General features: G+C 36.7%; 1 pseudogene; it reads left to right on the top strand.

Moving 5' to 3' along the window:
* The first annotated feature begins 2,268 nt into the window (after window positions 1-2,268).
* LOC129226326 (uncharacterized) lies at window positions 2,269-16,553 on the top strand (annotated as a pseudogene).
* The last annotated feature ends 312 nt before the right edge of the window (window positions 16,554-16,865 follow it).

Here is a 16,865-nt window from a genome sequence, read left to right as displayed (position 1 = left end):
TTTACTATATGAACGAAATGACGTCTTGACTACGGACAATTAGTAACTATAAGAACGAAATGATATCTTGACTACGGACAATAAGTTACTATAAGAATGAAGTGCTGTCTTGCTTACGGACAATGAGTTACGAAGTGAACGAAATAATGTCTTGACTTAGGAACAAAATGTTACAGTACGAAAGAAATGATGTCTTGAATACAGACAATGAATCACTATAAGAACGAAATGATGCCTTGACTAATCACTTATGGCGACCACTGGTCGCCACCGATGATTAGTCGCCATCAGCACAGCTCCATTTTGGTGACTGGTCGCCGACCAGTCATTTAAATGACTAGTTCCTGATTTTGAGCAATCCCTTGTGACGAGAATGATGACTATTCACAAAAGATGACCTGTGTTGTTCACTGATAATGATGACTGCTGTTGTCTAACTTGACTTGTGGGCGTTTACACATGGTTGGACTGAAATTTTATTGTTTCTGTGTGTCTTCGTAGTTCTTTCTCTTGCCCAGTTCTCCACTTCTTGCTGACTTGTCACGATAAATATCGTACTCAACTCTTGACTAGTTTAAAATAAGTCTTACAAAGGGGAAAAATCAATAAATCAATGAAATGAAGATTTTAAAAAGGTCTTTAAATGACCTAGACCGTTCGGTCGATTTTCATGAAATTTGGCACAAAGTTAGTTTGTAGCATAGGGGTGTGCACCTCGAAGCGATTTTTCGAAAATTCGATGTGGTTCTTTTTCTATTCCAATTTTAAGAACAAAATTATCATAAGACGGATGAGTAAATTACGAAATTATCATAACGTGGAACCGTAACATGGGCACAAGCCAATTGGTGAGATACGAAATTATCATAACGTGGAACCGTAACATGGGTACAAGCCAATTTTCGAGAAAATTCACCATACATTATTTGTAAATATACAGGCGAACCAAAATACCTTTTTATTTTTCTATTACGGGCAAAGCCGTGCGGATACCACTAGTAATTAATAAATAGATACTGCACCGAATATTAGCAGAAGAACGTTACCATTTAATAACAATAAAAACAATTTTTCACTTACAGCAGAATATTACAATATGAGTACGAATTTTTGAAAAAAGCTAGTATTAACAAATGTTTTGATATTCAGAGATAATTTTTCCCTGAATGGAACAGAGTACATGTGTGACTACGTAGTTAAATAGTTACTAGATAGGTGGCGCTAAAAACAGAGTAAATATTTAACCATTACTTTGCTCTACATTCCCCTACATGTTAAAGATTTAATTACATATTCTTAATGAAATGAGAAGCCAGTACCGTTTTGAAAATTAGACTTGCTTATTATACTTATATTTTAGAACATTAATGCTATTGAACTTTAAAACTAGTTTGCTTTTTTACACACTATAAACTCAACATTAAATCTCTAAAACACAACTGCTGAGATTAAATTACTGATAATGAATAAATATGACGAAAGTTTATGACAATATTCCGAGTTTCCATTAAGTCCTCATTGCACATAATTTTGCGAGTGATACATGACGTCGAGTTACCGAACGAAAATGAATTACTGTACTGACCTATTTGACTGTTTCAAGTCTAGTAATTGGTTAACCATGTCTAGATCAAAACGTACTGTTGTTTCATTCAACAGGATTAGGATGCTAACATCGCTTAGTAATAATTTAAAGGATAATGGATGCATTGAGTGAGTTAATTGTTCAAAATGTGTGAAGGTATGTTTTTAAAGAATAAATTGAGGGATAGAACCTTTTATTTCAAAACATACTGCACTTTTATTGAAGAAGATTAGGATATTAACACTTCCTAATAATATTTTAATAGACATTAGATGCATGTAGTGAGTTAATAGCCAAAAATGTATGAAGGTACGTTTTTAAAGAAGAAATTGCATGAATCATGCATGGAAATTGTTCGAAGTTGCTATGTGATATCATGTATGAATTGCCAAGATCATGTCTTTGTCGGTATTGGCCATTTTTTAAAAAAATATTACACCTTAACTGCAAACTCATGTCAGAAAACCATGAAATCTAATCATCTTACTTATTTAAACGGTCTCAAAAGTAATGGTTTCGGTATAAAGGAGCGTTTTTTTCACGAGTTTACATACGTGTTACTCAAAATCTTATGAGCTTAAACTCACATAAATGCTAGAAAGAATCAACAGCCAAATGTACTTTAAGCTCCCAAAATTTTATGCTTCCAGTGTAATAAAATTTCCTGAAACATTTATCACAACATGGCAATTTGTCTCACAAAGCTGATCCGCCATTTTGGAGATCCTAGAGCTTCAGGATCTGGAACTCGGAAGCTGTACATTTGCATAAGTTAGTTTCAAAGACATCTCTACACCTCTAAAATATCATACCTTTCGAGGATGGTCGGGCAGAGACAATTTGAACTAGTATGTTGTGTCCATTACGAAAAAAGCCTTGCTTAAAATAAATTGCAAACATTTATTTTTCAACAAACGGAAGATGGCAACAGTTAAAAATTTTAAATCATTGAGACAATATTTCCGATAGAATTAAAATCACGAGAAATACGCAGACGACAGTCTGTTACGATTCATCTTTCTTATTGTTGCATTAATAAAGTTTTTTTTTTATTCGCAAAAAAAAAAAAAAAAATGCGATTAGTGCCAAAATTGAACTAACGCCTGTTTACACATAGATTCACATTTATTCCAAACTTCATCCAACGTAGCATTACTTTTTGAGATATAGCACTTGCAATGAAAAAGAAAGAACGTTTGATTGCACCACCCCTTTTCAAGCTCTGAACGCCAGTATAAAATCAGGTCTTGCACCCTCTAAGGGCTACTTCTTGATAATTTTTTGTTCGATTCCGTTCAATATTTCTTGAGATACAGCAGTCACAATTGCCGACAAAAAACGTTCTATAGCTCATCCCACGTTTGAGCTATTAACACCAAAATTGAATCAGTACCTGTACCTGTTAGGGGTAACCTATGGACCAAATTTTGTTTGATTCCGCGAATGACTTCCTGGGGAATAGCAGGCACGCATAACTCAAAAAAGTCCCATTGCTCCACCCCCCCCCCCCCTTTGGAGGAATTCGAGCCAAAAACCAATGAGTACAAGTTCACATAGGGGCACATATATGTACCCAATTTCTTTCGATTACATGGGGTAGTTTTTGCTGTAGAACGGCCACAAAAAACTGGTCGCACACATATGTGACACACACACACAGAGACAGACATTTTCCAAAAATGGTCGAAATGGACTCAACATACCTCAAAACATTCGAATCCGTCAAAATTCGAATATTTGCACGAATCCAACTTTCGTCTATATATTAGATATAGAACAAAGTAAAAATGAGGACAATTGACGTGGAATCACTCTGATATGGCATTGTGACAATTCAAATGCATCTTTTGATATTTTTTGACTTAATTATGATCATAAATCAATGCTATATTTTAGGAAGAGCATTGCAATTGGTTAAGAGGTTGAGTTCATAATTACAGTAGAATTTGTGTATACATTACTCATTAATTTGTTTATAAACAAACAAATTTATTAGTTAAAGCTCAAAAGTAAAAATATAAAGTCAAAACAAAGAAAGAAAAAGAAAAGAAAAAAGAAAACAAATTTGTTAGACAGTAACAAAAGATGCGGGTGAAATGTGTATAATGTTTATATCAGAGTGATTCCACGTCAGCTGACCTAATTTTCCAAACTGTCCCCGCTCGATCACCCCCGGATGGAATGAAATTTCATAGAGGCGCAGAGATGTCTTTGAAACTAACCTGATGCAAATTTTCAGCTTCCGAGATCCGAATCCTGAGGATCTAGGATCTTCGAAAAATAGTCCTCCAAAATGGCGGATCAGCTTTGTGAGGCGAATTCCCATGTTGTGGTCAAAGTTACAGAAAATTTTATTACACTGGAAGCATGAAATTTTGGGAGCTTAAAGTACACTTGGCTGTTGATTCGTTCTAGCATTTATGTGAGTTGGAGCTCATAAGATTTTAAGTAGCACGCATATAAACTCGTGAAAGAACGCTCTTTTATACTGAAATCATAACTTTTGAGAACGTTCAATTAAGAAAGATAGTTAAATCTCATGGTTTTTCTGACAAGAATCAAAAACTACACCACGTAGAGCATAATTACAGCTCTTGCTCAAAGTTATTGACTCAGAAGTTTTAGAGTAATTGATCTAAAACTTTGATTTTTTTTGTTTCAAATTTTCAACTTTTTGAAACCGGGTAATTAATAAAGTTGATTAGTTGCCGTATGTTTCTCCGCCTTAGTTGTCTCTCCCCCTTGCTCTATGCCCGGAGTCGACATGTCGTTTGCTGATTTTCTGTTTGTTGTCTTGTGTCATGAATTCCTATTGGTTGACCTCTTTGGTATAAATACCGGTGTCCACGTGGTTGTTGTCAGTTCTCTCGCGACTATCGGTTGTGTTTGTGAGCTTTTTACGCTGTTAAAGAGGCCTTGAAATAGCTATATGCTGTATTTTCTTCAAAATTTGTGCTTTATCTACGTTGGTTTTTCACTTTAGTCATTCTTTTAAAAATTTAACCGTTTTAGTTTCGTAATTTTGGTAGTCATACTTCGTACAATACAACTTCGTTTATGCGCACTAACTGGAATCAAAAGCTCTCCGGAAAAAAAATCAGATAATTCGGGTAGTATGCAAAACACATTCTTAAATGAGCTGACGTATCTTTCATTGCAGCAAAGAACAATACTTTGCAACAATACTACTAAGTACCGTTACTCGCAAACACTTTACTGGTTTAACCGCACTCGCAAATACTATATCATTTATAGTTCAACCGCAGTGGTGTCAGACTGAGGCTACAAAGGGCGCCATATTGTTTGGTTAAACTAGAACTACGCTTTATTGCACGTTCTGTGCAGGAATTATACGTTTAATCAAAACAAGTACCGAATATCTGGCGCATTTATAGTTCTATCAATCATAATTTTATATTATTATTTAAATAAATATATTTTTGAGTTCTACAAATTTGATCCGGATAAACCGGGGATTCGGACAAGCGCCAGTGGGGAGAAAATGCCAAAAAGGGCTTAAAAATGCTTTTAAACCTCTCTCGCTTGTTTGTTCACACAGACATGTTATTATGGAGTATTTTCAATTTGTTTGGGCTCAGGGTCCAAAGTTCGCAGGTTTACGCAGCTAATTCCTTTTCAGGGTCTTTCTACAGACCATTTATGACTAATTAATATTAGTTTCTAAGAAGACATTTTTTTTGTAGAGTGTTTTGAAAAAAAATAACCTTGAATTCCGAAGTTTTCGGTGCTGATCAAAACCGATTCTCGTTTTGAGAATTCGATTTCACATTTTTTTCGTTCAACTACTATCGTTGGACAATTAAATATACCCGGCTTTAATAAGAAAAAAATTAATTTAATAAAGAAAACTTTAATAAGAAAAAGCCTGCTTAAAAGTAATTTTTGTAAATTCCCGCACTCATGGTTCTTCAACTTTCTAAAGGCTCCCTTCAGCTTTGTAGTTGACGAAGGGCTCTAAAATTCTAGTTTTGATTGCCTGAGGGGAAGTCCTTTGAAAATTTATTAATCCTCAATTGGTTTATTATAGGGAAAAAAACATTTATAATCGGATGATGTTTTTGGCGTTTTCGCCCCACTGTGAAGCGGAGGACCTGATAAACGAGATTCTACTGTAGTTGTGTTTATCCTTCTTTTCCCGTGTTTTTACATGCTATCTAGAAAAAAAATTAATTTGCTTAAATTTTATGTGTTTTTATGTTAGTGTGTCCCGCAAACTCATCTAAAAATAAAATGCGTTCTCGGAGTCTTTTTTATTTCTCTTTCAGTTATTAATTTATTTCTAATTTTTAAGTAGTTCTTGTTTGAGATAGATAGCTCAACTTTCAAAATCTAACAACTCTAAAATCATTTTTTAAGAAGCGATTTAGAAGATTGGTAAAGAAAACAAAAATCACTTATTCTTAAAAAAAAAAAAGCAACAACAAGGAATTATTATTCTACTTTGCATCTTTTCTGAAAACTTCCAGGCTTATCTTGTCTGGCGAAAGTTCGCAGCGAAAAAAGAAGGATAATTGTGGATATTCGCTAAGTCAAAGTTCCAGAAGCTTACATCTTTTTATCTTCCTCAGCTTGTTAAAGAAAGATATATATCGATCGATATCCCCCTTCTTAGTTCACGATTATCTTCAAAAATACTTCGAGCAAAAACCAAGAAAGTGAGAATTACCAGTCTCTCAAATTGAGTCACGTAACGCCATCTGTCGTGGAATATGAAAGCTATTTAGATGTCCCATTTAAAATTTTCATTAGCAGCATTTTCAATGTTTTACTTTCCCCAAGTTAAGAACATACTTAATTTTTAATGTTAGAAACAAATGAAGATGCTTTGCCTTAATTAAATTTTGAGAAATTCTTCATGAAGCATAGAGTGAAAAAAGTTGATTCAACCCCTCGCTGAAAAAGGAACGTTTTCTTAGAGCAGCGTTTCTTAATTTCTTTTATTTGTGGAATCCTTTTTAATGCTCACTTTTGTCGTGGAACCCCTGGTTTTTTGTCACCAGTTTGGAGTTGCGTAGTCAGGATTCTGTTTTAGAGGGGATCCAGGTTCTTACCTGAAACTGACTATCACATTAACTATTCATCATTAAACCACTAATTAGAATGATTTCATTAATTATTGAGAACTTCTGGTTATTATTTGTTGTTGTAAAAAATCAATGCACTCCTCTTTGTAACTCTGTGTGTTTTTGAAAGGGGCAAATAACCTCAGAATTTGTGAACGAGGTTTATGATTAATATATTTTCTCAATTAGGAAAAGAAATACTTACCTACCATAGTATCAATAATTCATTTAAATTTACACAGAAAAAGTTTTTAAACCCTAAGAATTAAAATGTCTTTAATTTTTCGACAATTTTTCAGTGATTTATAAATCACGTATTTAGATGTTACTATATGTTGACGTCAGACATAGTTAGGATATTTAGACGCCCTTGACCAGTACTGCTCCTTAAATTGGTCCTCCCTCAGTAAATGTTGAAATTGTCCTTTCAACTACTGCCATACAAACAGGGAGAGTGGCTAATAACTACAGCAGAATATATGAAATTGACGTCAAAAATCGTAATTTTGCGCAATAATTGGTAATGTTCCGGAACAGGGGTTTGCACTTTTTTTTTTTTTTTTTTTTAAATATTGAAATTACTTTTAAAATATCTTGGTGACATTAGGGATTAAAAGCTTCTTCTGGAAATGTTTTAAAATAGAAGTTTTTAAAACGCAATTTTTTTGGCTATCTTTGGAGACATTAGGTCAGAAGGAGGTGTTCTGGGATTGATTCTTAAATGCACAATCTCAGACTATTTTTGACAGTCTGAAATTTGCATTATTTTAGACAACAAATAAAATTATTTCTATAGCGACAAACCCTGATGGGTAAAACCGCTGAGATGAGTACCGTAAAAACGGGCTACTTTTGCCCAGATTTTGGATATTTTCTCCTTTTCTCTCACACACAATAATTTTACATCTATTCATATTTCCAGACTATGGAAACTAGTTTTATACATCTAGAGAGTCTCTTAATTAAACTTTTGAATAGTAATCAGTTCGTGGCTAAGTATTTTTACCCTTTATTATTGTTTTTCATTTTTGCCAATGTTACCATTGCTTTTGGGTTACTTTGGTCTAAAGTGGTTTGCCCGATTTAAAATCACCGTAGAACTAACTAAAGTCAAAGAAATCTGGGTGTTCATACGAAAAACTGTTTAATTGAATCTCTACATAGTATAAAATGAAATCTCCAAAATGCGTCTGTGTGTTTGAACTCACAAAACTCGAGAACAACCAGGGCGATTTTGCTAAAATTTTCACAGTTTGTTTGACTTTAAGGCCTGAGAAGGTTTGCGGACCAGTTCGAAAACAATTCGATGAATAGTCCTTTTTTTATTCCAATTTAGGCTCAATATTTGTTCCGACGCTCTAACGTAATTGCGGCGGGAGTTTTTTACGTTTTTAGCTCGATTTTTTTTAGGCTTACCTAAAATTTAAGCACTACTTCTGCCTTCTGCCTTCCGCCTCCCTACACCCTATCACCCACTCCTCTCCTCTGCTGAACGTGGAGGAAAAGGTTAAAATTAGGAGCCGAAACAAATCTCCCAGTCAGAGGATGTGTCTTAATAGATCGTGCCATGGTAGTTGCTCTTACTACGTACGACAACCTAACGCACTTAGATCGTGTACTGACAATTCCCGCACATAAGCAGTATTAAAATCCCGTCACTCCATTCCACCCGGTGGTCGTTCCGAAGAACCGAGGCGAAGTTTCGGAATAATAGCGTGATCAACCCAAAATACCTTCACGGCTACTGATTACCACATTTCTGACGACATGCAGACGTCCCACAATAAGTGATAAACTCATTGAAAATGTGTTACTTTCCCCCTCGACCTTAATTCCGAGTCCAAACCAAAACTACGGCACCCCACCGACAGGTAACGCGGGGAACACCGCAACATCCGGAATACTACCGGAGTCACGGGAAAATACAGGTCCCACCATGAACATTCCGGATAAGTACGACCTTCATCATAATGCAGTACGAGCCATGGCTGGTGAATGGGTTGTTTGCAACAAGACTCGGCGTGCGCGATAAACGCCTGCTGCTCGAGCGCAACCCACTCAACCACATATATAGCAAATCCCGTTTAGTGAGTCACGCGTTTTTCCTCAGACTCGGCGATGACTCGGCTAAACTTGGTGGCCGTCTTCCGACGGAGGAATGATTTTCGGAAAGAAGCGGAGATAGCATTTCGGCCAAGCCGTCTGACTTTCCGTGGATCTGTTCGATTTTCCGTTAGTCGGACTTTGAAATATTTACGACATTTCGGACTTTGTCGTTTTTTATGTGTTTTCGGATATTGTCGTTTTTCCATTTTCGGACTTTGTCGTTTTTCTATGTGTTTTCGGACTTAGCCGATTTTTCATGCGTTTTCGGACTTAGTCGTTTTTTCATGTATTTTTGGACTTAGTCGTTTTTCCATGTGTTTTCGGACTTTATCGTTTTTCTATGTGTTTTCGGAATTATTCGTTTTTCAATGTGTTTTCGGACCTTGTCGTTTTCCATTTTCGGACTTTGAAGTTTTTCCAAGAGTTTTCGGACTTTGACGTTTTTACATTTTCGGACTTAGTCGTTTTTTCATGTGTTTTCGGACTTAGTCGTTTTTCCATGTGTTTTCGGATATTGACTTTTTTTCCACTTTCGGACTTACTCGCTTTTCCATGTGTTTTCGGACTTTGTCGTTTTTCCATGTGTTTTTGGACTTGTTCGTTTTTTCTTGTGTTTTCGGACTTTGTCATTTTTCCATTTTCGGACTTTGTCGTTTTTCCATGTGTTTTCGGAATTATTCGTTTTTCAATGTGTTTTCGGACCTTGCCGTTTTCCATTTTCGGACTTTGAAGTTTTTCCAAGTGTTTTCGGACTTTGACGTTTTTACATTTTCGGACTTAGTCGTTTTTTCATGTGTTTTCGGACTCAGTCGTTTTTCCATGTGTTTTCGGAATTAGTCGTTTTTTCATGTGTTTTCGGGCTTCGTTGTTTTTCCATTTTCAGACTTTTTCGTTTTTCCAATTTCAGACTTCGTCGTTTTTCCATGTGTTTTCGGACTTTGTCGTTTTTCCGTGTGTTTTCGGATTTTGACTTTTTTTTCCACTTTCGGACTTAGTCGTTTTTCCATGTGTTTTCGGACTTTGTCGTTTTTCCATGTGTTTTTGAACTTGTTCGTTTTTTCTTGTGTTTTCGGACTTTGTCATTTTTCCATTTTCGGACTTTGTCGTTTTTCCATGTGTTTTCGGAATTATTCGTTTTTCAATGTGTTTTCGGACCTTGTCCTTTTCCATTTTCGGACTTTGAAGTTTTTCCAAGTGTTTTCGGACTTTGACGTTTTTACATTTTCGGACTTAATCGTTTTTCCATGTGTTTTCGGACTTTGTCGTTTTTCCATGTGTTTTTGAACTTGTTCGTTTTTTCTTGTGTTTTCGGACTTTGTCATTTTTCCATTTTCGGACTTTGTCGTTTTTCCATGTGTTTTCGGAATTATTCGTTTTTCCATGTGTTTTCGGACTTTTTCGTTTTTCCATGTGTTTTCGGACAAACGTTTTTTCATGTGTTTTCGGACTTTGTCGTTTTCCATGTGTTTTCGGACTTAGTCGTATCTAATTTTCATTCTTTTTGATATACTGATACTTTTTGATATTTAATTGATAGTTTATTTCTAATATACTTGTGGTTCCGCTCTGCCTCGCGAGTCTCCGTGTGTGTATTTCAATTTTCCATACATTGGATTTTGTCTTTTTTTTTTTTTTTTTGGAGTTGCTCGATTTTTGTACTTGACCTTTTTATGGAGCCTTGAAAGCAACCCTCAAATCTTGACCAATAAACTAACAAAATGAACTTTAAACAATGAAAATACTTTGATACTCTAGTTCAATTAGTTTTACGTTTTTAACACAACCTAACTGAAATTCCGACCTAGCTTAAAAAATTTATGTATTTTTTCCAAAAAGTTATAAATCAAAAAGAGACTTTAATGGTCTTTTTAAAAGGTGTATACGAATTTTAGTTGAAGAAAAATGATCATTTCACATTAGAAAAATGTGTGTGGGAGGGGGGGGGATTTTTTCTTTTTTGTTTAACGGATTTCCTTTAACATCTTAGCACGGGCATCGCCGTGCGGGTACTGCTGGTGCGAAACCTGAGACTTACAGCGAAGTGGTGAGGTGTGTGCGGAGAAAAGTATATAGATTCAACACGCGAGAAGAAGCTTGAACTCTCCGATAGTTATAAAAAAAAACGAAATCTGTCGGTTGCTGTCACAGTGCAGAACACGGAAACCTCTCTGATAGTTATTAAAAAAAGAGAGAAAAATCTGTCGGTTGCTGTCAAAGTGCAGAACACGGAAACCTTTAAGATGGTTATTAAAAAAAAAGAGCGAAATCTGTTGGTTGCTGTCACAGTGCAGAACACGGAAACCTCTCCGATAGTTATTTAAAAAAAAAAGAGAGAAATCTGTTGGTTGCTGTCAAAGTGCTGAACACGGAAACCTCTAAGATAGTTTTTAAAAAAAAGAGCGAAATCTGCTGGTTGCTGTAAAAGTGCAGAACACGGAAACCGCTTTGACAGTTAAAAAAAAACCTTCCCCGATATTTCCCGATTCCTCTAAGATAGTTTTTAAAAAAAAGAGCGAAATCTGTTGGTTGCTGTCAAAGTGCAGAACACGGAAACCTCTAAGATAGTTTAAAAAAAAAAAAAAGAGCGAAATCTGCTGGTTGCTGTAAAAGTGCAGAACACGGAAACCGCTTTGACAGTTAAAAAAAAAAGAACCTTTCCCGATGTTCAAAAATCGGGAACCTCTCTGTCGAGAAGTTATAAAAAAAAGAACGAAATCTGTCGGTTGCTGTCTTAGTGCAGAACACGGAAACCTCTCCGATAGTTATAAAAGAATAGCGAAATCTGTCGGTTGCTGTCAAAGTGCAGAACACGGAAACCTCTCAATATTTATTTTAAAAAAAGAGAGAAATCTGTTGGTTGCTGTCAAAGTGCAGAACACGGAAACCTCTAGGATAGTTTTTAAAAAAAAAGAGCGAAATCTGCTGGTTGCTCTGTAAAAGTGCACAACACGGAAACCGCTTTGACAGTTAAAAAAAAAACCTTTCCCGATGTTCAGAACACGGGAACCTCTCTGTCGAGAAATTAAAAGAAAATTCCCTATCCTCTGCTGGACGCAGAGAAGGGAGAAATTTAGCAGGGAAGCTTTCGGTCTGCCAAGCAGACACAAATATCCCAGTCAGAGGATGAGTCTCAATAGATCGCAGTGTGGTATCTGCTCTACTACGTACGACACCCTGACGCACCTAGGGGGTCTACAGAGGATTTCTTGCCCTCGCGTTAGACCTGGAAGGTAGGTATTACGGAACGGGGACCACACAGTCTCGATGGTCCCAGGGGTGTTCCATCTCGAAGAGGCTTCGACAGCGAAGTAGTCTGGTCCGCTCGGGTCCAGATGTACGCCTTGACCATCGTTCTCCTCCGACGCTCAAGGCACGAACAGTATCGTTGCAGTAACTAGACGGGATTCTGACTTAGAGGCGTTTAGTCATAATCCCACGGATGGTAACTGCGCACCATTGGTCGCTCAACCAAGCACATGTACCAAGTGTTCGAACCTTCGGTTACTCTTGTACTGAGCAGGATTACTATCGCAACGACGGTCATCAGTAGGGTAAATCTAACCTGTCTACCGACGGTCTAAACCCAGCTCACGTTCCCTGTTTGTGGGTGAACAATCCATTGCTTGGCGAATTCCGCTTCGCAGTGATAGAAAGAGCCGACATCGAAGGATCGAAAAGCAACTTCGCTATGAAAGCTCGGCTGCCACAAGCCAGTTATCCCTGTGGTAACTTTTCCGACACCTCTTGCATAATACTCTTAAAATCAAAGGGATCGATAAGCCCCGCTTTCACGGTACGTATTCGTACTGAAAATCAAGATCAAGCCATTTTTTAACCGACGAAAAAGCGGAGGAGGTTCTCAATTCGACACGTATATTTTTTTTTTAATGTATGACCACGCATAACTTTTTACAGAACAGTCTGATTTTGATAATTCTTTTTTTATTGGAAAGGTTATACCCTGAAGTTGGTCTCATATAAATTTGGAGAAAAAATTCCTACCTTAAGGGTGGGAAAAGGGGGAGATTTGTTGTTCACTCACAGATTTTTTTATATATGACCACACATAACTTTTTACAGAATAGTCCGATTTAGAATATTCTTTTTTTTTTATTGGAAAGGGTATAGCCTGAAGTTGTTCCTATATAAATTTGAGGGAAAAAATCTTTCCCTAAGGGTGGGGAAAGGGGGGCGATTAGTAGTTCACTCTAAGATTTTTTGATGCTGAATTGGGTATAACAAAAAAAAAAAAAAACTCACGATGAATGAGATGCAGACTTGTATGTCTCTCGTGTGTACTCTCTTTAGCAGGTAAACGACAGTATCTGCAGAAATGAGTTTTCGAGATATTTGAAGAATTGTGCGCTGGATTCAGTACTATCAACTGGGAAATGTTGGAATTATATTTTTTTTAGCGGAAACCAAATAAGTTAATTTGTACAACAAAGCTATCGTACAAACAATGATGACAAAATGCAAAAAAAAAAAAAGAAAAAAAGATAAAATAACAGTTATAGCCCTTTACCTGCACACGGCAGTGTAGACCTCTCAATCTCTGGTACTTGTGATAAGGGTTAGTTTTCAGTGCCAGTCGTCAACCATTTTTTATATTTAGGATTTGTATGAAAAAATAGGGCGAAGTTTAGTGATGGTGACATACTATTTTTAACCGACGAAAAAACGGAGTAGGTTCTCAAGTCGACACGTATATATATATATTTTTTTTAATGTATGACCACACATAACTTTTTACAGAATAGTCCGATTTTGAATATTTTTTTTTATTAGAAAGGGTATAGCCTGAAGTAATTCCCCTATAAATTTGAGGGGAAAATTCCTACCCTAAGGGGAGGAGAGGGGGTGATTAGTTGTTTAATCCAAGATTTTTTGATTCTGAGTTGGGTATTACAAAAAAAAAAAAAAAGCTCACAATGAATGAGCTTCAGACCTGTATGTCTCTCGTGTGTACTGCCGTGGGCAGGTAAGCGGAAGTATCTGCAGAAATGAGTTTTCGAGATATTTGAAGAAATGTGTGTTGGATTCAGTAGTACTAACAATAAGAAAATGTTGGAGTTATATATTTTTTTTCAGCGGAAACCAAATAAGTTAGTTTGTACAACAAAGCTAACGTACAATAGATGACAAAATGCAAATTCGTCAGCAATTTGTGTTATCGTAGAAATATCGATCACAGTAGGAAAATGCACACGAACATCTTTATACAGTGCATTATTCTTTAGGAGCCACTGCAATGCCACTTGAAGTTTACCTATATCAATTTGAAACTCCCTAGAATGTTCTAAATTTTCACGACTTTCTACTACGAGCACTAATCCAGTTTGATTAGGTTCAAGCGGAAGTTGTTCCGCCAGCTCGACCACATCCTGAGCAAAAAGGATTGCCTGCCCTTTGCACCAGTCTTGGCTCAAACGATTTTGAACTTTTATTATTTTAAGAAATGGCACTACTCTGCAAATAAAACGTTTCTCAATTTCCCATAACTCATCAATTTCTGTAGGTATTGCAGCTACCGACATTTTGTTCCAATAGGCCTGGGGTGGAGTTTTATGTTTTTTAATATTGTTTGAGCATCGTGAACAAGTAATTATATTACCTAAAGCTACCAGTTCGTTAGGCAAAATAGAGCCTAAATTTTTAGTTTGCAATTTCCTACGTTGCTGAGGATACAAATTTTTTTTGCATATTGAACACGACAAGTCAGCATAAACATTAATTGATTTCTTAAAGTTTTCTGCGTTACACTGGTTTCTTCGCTCGCGAGCTGCTTGTCGCATGGCGCTCAGACGATTAGTTCTCTCCTCGGAAGATTCGTGAAGTACCACCATTGCTGAACGGTTACGAGCAGCATCCAAACGCAGCATACGTTCGTCCTCAATTTTATTTGAAACTCGCTCTCTTATCAGATCTAAACGATGAGCGCGTTGCTCTTCACTCTCATTTGAAAGTCGCTCACTTAAAAGATCTAAACGATGAGCGCGTTGCTCTTCACTCTCATTTGAAAGTCGCTCTCTTATCATATCTAAACGACGAGCGCGCTGCTTATCACTTTCTTGCAATAACCTATCGTTATTGCAGCTTCTCATTCAGGACAGTCTTTCCTCGCGCTGACCTAAACTCTCCTGTGAACATGTTAATGTAAATCTCTTTCTGTTTGCTTCCAACCTTTTTTCTTTCTCATTAATAGATTCTTCTAAACATCTTTTCCTCATCCGAGCAGCATTTTTTGTAGGCCTACCTATGTTAGTATATAAAGCCTGCTTTTTTAAAATTATTTATGTAACACAACAGATAATTGTTAAAATAAGATTAAATATATATATATATATATATATATATGTATGTTAATAGCTAAAGTAAGGTAGGTAGCTATTTTAAAAGTAATCAAAAATATAAGCATACAAATTATAGCCACATTAATAGCTTATAGCCACAAAAAATTATAAAATAAAAACTTTTTAACAAAAAAATTGAACCGCCGAAAAAACTGAAAAGCAAAAAATAATAAACCATTTTAATTAAACCTTAATAACTAAGTTCTTAAACTGATGTAAGTATACCTAAGTATATATTTTTGTAATAATTTAGAGTTTTTAATTAACCTTAATAACTCAGTTCTTAAATTAATGTAAGTATACCTAAGTAGTTTTGAGTCGGTGCCAAACAATAAATAAACAAAGATCCCTAAATTACCTAAATTTAAAGAAATAACCAAATAAAATTAGCAATGTAATGTGAAATGTCCGGCGATAAACATAAATGTTTCAAAAAATGCTCCCTCCACACGCCATCATTAAATCATGAATACTAGTAGATCGTATACAACAAAAAGTACCTCTCGTTGGAGCTTTGAAACCTTTGGGACCTCGCACGAGAGAGGCAAACAACCAGTGAGAAAAATCTTCAGGATCATGTATGCAATTAACGGCTACAGTTGTTATGCCATACTTACGCTGAATAATACTACGACCCACAAAACCATTTATTTGAGCTTTTAACAAGAGGAGAAATCCTTCTTCAGTATGATGAACAATGATATAAACATTTTGACTGTTGTATATGAGGCAAAAGCTCAGTAGCAGCCAAATACTCGACACGTGCTTCTTCGAGACCACTCGACGACGTTCGGGTTTAACTTCGTGAACGCTCGGCTTTTTCCGGCGAAGGGACGTGTCGCCATACGCCACCGCTGCGCCTCACGCTTTACAAAAATAATTAATTTGCTTGTTTGGCACCGACTCAAAACTACTTAGGTATACTTACATTAAAGAACTGAGTTATTAAGGTTAATTAAAAACTCTAAATTATTACAAAAATATATACTTAGGTATACTTACATCAGTTTAAGAACTTAGTTATTAAGGTTTAATTAAAATGGTTTATTATTTTTTGCTTTTCAGTTTTTTCGGCGGTTCAATTTTTTTGTTAAAAAGTTTTTATTGCCCTTTTACTCTACGCGAGGTTTCTGTCCTCGCTGAGCTCACCTTAGGACACCTGCGTTACCTTTTGACAGATGTGCTGCCGTAGTCGAACTCCCCGCCTGACATTGTCCTCTAAGCGGATTGTTACGAGAGGCAAACTGTAGGACTCGGAGCCAGAAACGTGGTTTCTTACAACCGCTCTCCGCTTCACCGAATCAGTAAAGACACGATGAAAGTAGTGGTATTTCACTGTCGACCGCGGAGCGATCTCCCACTTATACTACACCTCTCATGTCTCTTCACAGAGTCAGACTAGAGTCAAGCTCAAAAGATTTTTAATTACAAAGCGGGTTTCGGATGCGCCCGTAACGGGGGCGCAATCTCACCCATACTTTCCTCCACTCGACGGTGAAACAACAGACCGCTACCGCGCGGTGGAGAGTCAAATCAAGGACTCCTGCCCACGGTCAATACGCTAAGGCGGTCTCGCCGTCGTAAGAGAGCGGGGGATGGAAAGAAGAACTTCAGGCCGACGGAGCGCGCACCTCGACCTCCCGTGGTAAACGGGGGAGGATCATCGAGGAATCACGTTCGGACGAAGCGGCAGAAAACCCGCTTCCATAACTACGGTTCTGCATGCGCAGCTACGGG

This window comes from Uloborus diversus, chromosome 7 (genome assembly GCF_026930045.1).
Source record: "Uloborus diversus isolate 005 chromosome 7, Udiv.v.3.1, whole genome shotgun sequence".
Taxonomy (NCBI): domain Eukaryota; kingdom Metazoa; phylum Arthropoda; class Arachnida; order Araneae; family Uloboridae; genus Uloborus; species Uloborus diversus.
The sequence above is the reverse complement of the archived record's forward strand: the minus strand, read 5'-3'. Positions and strand labels throughout refer to the sequence as shown.